Here is a 4,564-nt window from a genome sequence, read left to right as displayed (position 1 = left end):
AGCGCGTTTCAACTCTTGAAAAATTATTATTATTAGTTTTTAGCTAATATATATATATATATATATATATATATATATATATATATATATATATATATATATATATATATATATATATATATATATATATATATATATATATATATATATATATATATATATATATGTGTGTGTGTGCAAATACACACCGAGTTCATGGCAGCTCAGCAGTTAATTTTCTTATTCAGTTTCAAGCTGGAAAAAGATTGCCATTGTCATTGATAGTTGGGAAAGCAATTTCCCAGTCATTTAAGGAGACTACCCGTATTCTTGAAAATTCTTTTCCTCTTACTCTAAAACGCAGCATAATAATCCGAACTTTTAAAAACTCTCAGTTCCTCCGTCAGCAGAGAATTAATACAAAAGCAAAAACATTTGGAAACTCATACAGATTGTAGAAGTGAGAGAAACTAGACATCAGTGGTAAATGGTAAACCAGTTAAGAACTGCTAACGGTCGTGCTGGAATGGACACTCATTCAAGGCTTTTCTTATTTTACATAGAATCCCACAACAATTGTCTAGAGTTGGAAATTAGGACACTCAATGGCACCATTAAGTGCAAAACGAAGAGGTTTTTTGAAAGAACAATCCTAAGGGGAGATCATTGCAATAGGCCTATTATCTATTTACAATTACATTGTTGCCACTGCACATCTAAAGGGGCCTGCTTGTTAAAAATTCCAAGAGGCAAGACAAAACTGTAGCTATAGACCGCCATGAGAAAACGTTAAAAAAATATATTAAAGTTAAAAATAACGCTCTCTCAAAATGTTACTTGCGAGTAACTTTCAAGGCAATCACATCTGGACTGGTGAGAGGCTCTTTACAATTTTTTTTTTCTGAAATGTTAAGTTTTATCATGTTTTTACAGTAAATAGTCGCTTTTGCATCCAAATATTATCGACATTTAAAACAGCATTAAACTGTTCTCACTATATATATATATATATATATATATATATATATATATATATATATATATATATATATATATATATATATATATATATATATATATATATATATATATATATGTGTGTGTGTGTGTGTGTGTGTGTGTGTGTGTTAGTTTTTGTCCTTACCACCTAACGTGAAGCGCTGCAGACATTTCTGAGAAAAAGACAAAATTCTATGGTATAGTTACATTTCCTTCTTCGAGTTCCTGAAAACGAATGAAAAAGTCCATTTTCTTTCATTAATCTACCAATAACAAAGCAAGAACGGGCATCGGTAACCTGTTAGCCAAATCTAGTTAGATTTGGCAAAAGCGCAGCTGAAAACCGACTTATAAATTACTTCTTACTTTTGCCTTTTATCGGCGAATAGGCAGGAAATAATTTATTTGTTGATGGTGTCAAATTAGAATAAAATTATTGCATAGTTTGCGACCTAGATTGTCATTTGACGCAATATGTGAGAATGAATATTGGCACAACAATATACCTCGGTTGGATCATATACTGATTTTTTATAAGTGAAATACAAATACAAATATTTTTGTTCTGGATTCCAAAAATACATATACTTTTATTCCTGAATCTAAAAATACAAATACAAGTACTGGTTCCAAAAATGCAATTACATCTATTCCAGATTCCAAATATACAAATAAAAATACTTCCGTAATTATGTAGAAAATATAAACAGAGATACTTTTTTTACACAGTTTACATATGAAAATTGCATTTTATCATCATTAATGCCTGGAAGGTTTCCGGGCCGAGTTTTGCTCGCTCAGGAGTGTAAAAATTGCCGGCCTTGCTAAACACCCTCTCAGACGGTGGCGACGTTGCACAGCACCCTACCATATTCTTGGCAAAGTGCTTCAAAATTCTGAAGCTTTGCTTATCACGCCAGTACTTCAGTGGGTTAACATCAAATGGCAGAACACCTTTTCTAGGTACGTTTCAAGCACTGTAGTGTCGTTTGTTGATGCACTTGCCCAGGTGGAGGCATGTCGACAAAAAGACGAGGTCGTTTTGCACTCATTCCAGCCTCGTTTTGGTTGATGCTCTTGGAGGAGGAAGGCTCATTCTCTTGAATTGTTTTCTTCTTCAGTGTCGACTGAGTTGACTCGGAAATGATTAAGTCCACAATCTTCAAAATCTTTTCCTTTCGCAGTTCCTTACATGGTATCCACTCCAGCTTAAACCTGGGGTCCATGACAGCTGTGGCAATGACATCAGTCCTCTCAAGAAATGGATGCAACCTCTTTCTCTCTCTCTCTCTCTCTCTCTCTCTCTCTCTCTCTCTCTCTCTCTCTCTCTCTCTCTCTCTCTCTCTCTCTCTCTCTCTCTGCAAGTCTGCTTATCCTCCTCAAATGGTTTTGACTCTCGAAATATAAATACAAACACAAACTACTTTTTTTCTGGGTGCCAAAACACAAATATAAAATATTTTGTTCTCTAGATGCCAAAATACAAATACATTAAAATTGTATTTAAATACAATTCAAGTACAAATACAATTGCATTTGATCCACCCCTGCTATATACTAGTGGCGTATTTTCTTGTTGATTTGTACAACTTCCGTCGATTAAACACATAATTCTTATTTTATTATCCATATAGAGTGCTTTCTGTCTTATTCCTCGGCATACTAATTCAAATTTTTCATCTTTAGTTTAAAATAAAAAATCCCCCAATGCACCTTCTTCTACCATAGTCATCCACGAAAATAGGTAATCATTTTCTATACATTACACAATGAGAATGGTTTTCTCTTATTGAGAATTCCATTTCAATATAAATTCTGTTGAACGGACACTTAACACATTTCTTATATTAGTAAAAAAAAATTATTTTTAGTTTTAGTATATGATATACATATAACAAAATAGAAAAAAACAGAAAGTGAATAATAAGACCAGCCATTTTTTCTACGTAATCCTGGTATATTTTGAAGATTTCAAAGATGTTGCTTTCTCATCTTTTTCACTAACACTGGCACCTTTCTGTTTGTCTGGTCTTTGGATATTCGTCTCAGTTGTTTGTTCAGAGTCCAGAGGTCCAGATTAGGCCTCTAATCTCCTTAAATGTCTTTCCACGATCTGAGTTCATCTTTGGCCTGAAAATTTTGAACAAATAATTCATTTGATCTCAGTGAGTCTTCACAAGAGTTCATGTCATCATGAACAATCTCGGAATGAAGCTGCTGGCCTCAAAGTTGATGTTCAGTGACAAGTGGGTATTTTCGGTGTTGGTAATTGAGCTGAATTCAATATAGAATTTAGGCCAAAGGCCAAGCACTGGGACCTACGAGGTCAGCCAGCGCTGAAACTGAAATTGACAGTAAAAGGCTTAAAGGTGTAACAGGAGGAAAACCGAGCTGTTGCACTATGAATCAATCGTTAGGGGAGGGTGGAAAGTAAGGTGGAAGAATGAGAACATGAAAGGAGGTACAACAAAAGGAACGAAAGGGGTTGCAGCTAGAGGCCGAAGGCACGCTGCAAAGAACCGTAAGCAATGCCTATAGTGCACCGCATAAGGTGCACTGACGGCACTAACCCCCTACGGGATCAGTAGGCTACTGATAATGAGTCATGTCTACTCGTGGCTCAAAATCACACATTTCCTAAAATCACCTAGGGTCTTTTCTTGCTCATGTGTTCGGTGCTCCTAGCGGAAATGACTTCACTCTGCATAAACGTCAACACTAACCCACCTGCAGTAACTATAGCTTCCCAACGCAAAGAAGTCATTGCAATGAGTTAAAAAAAACCTAGTTTTTTTTTTTTGTTTCACGGAGATGAGGATAATAATGATTTTTAGCCTCTTTACACTATCCGTAGGATTTAAACAATGGTAGCTCTCCAATTTTTAGATGCTCCTAATCTTCACTTTCGCTTCTTGCATCGCCATCAAGCTGGGTAACCCAACGATATTAAATAAAAATTAACATAAACTGTTTTGACAGTGTGTGTATTATATATATATATATATATATATATATATATATATATATATATATATATATATATATATATATATATATAATCCCAAGTTACAACAATCCTCACATTGTTAAGTAATCAAGCAGTATTTTCCTTTATTTCATGAAAATATTCTTATCTTTACCAGTTGAATTGAAAGTACAAAAGTTTCTAACGAATCCCTCCATCTTAACAGTACAATAAAATAAAATAAAATGAAGGGGTAACGTGGTTATACTACAAGGTTATTTGTCCAACTACTGTTCATCACGAAAATGCTTTGTGAGGAGGTTATTTTTTTAAGGAAAAACACAAGCTTATCCATTTACAATTAACCGATTATCACAACCGACAACTGTTATGCATGCAAGTCACATGACACACGATCATGTGGATTTATCACTTCTTATCGGCAGCGAATATTTCATCAGAGAAGCTCTCTTAAAAATAGTTTTAAAAAGCTTTTATAACCGCCCAACCGATGCCCAGTTAACGAAGAAATTATTTGTGTCGCTGCTTAGATTTGCCTGAATGGCAGACAAATGAATGAATGATGTTTATATTTTTTTTTTTATCATGTATCCACTACGC

This window comes from Macrobrachium rosenbergii, chromosome 45 (assembly GCF_040412425.1).
Source record: "Macrobrachium rosenbergii isolate ZJJX-2024 chromosome 45, ASM4041242v1, whole genome shotgun sequence".
NCBI classification, from domain to species: Eukaryota; Metazoa; Arthropoda; class Malacostraca; order Decapoda; family Palaemonidae; genus Macrobrachium; species Macrobrachium rosenbergii.
The sequence above is the reverse complement of the archived record's forward strand: the minus strand, read 5'-3'. Positions refer to the sequence as shown.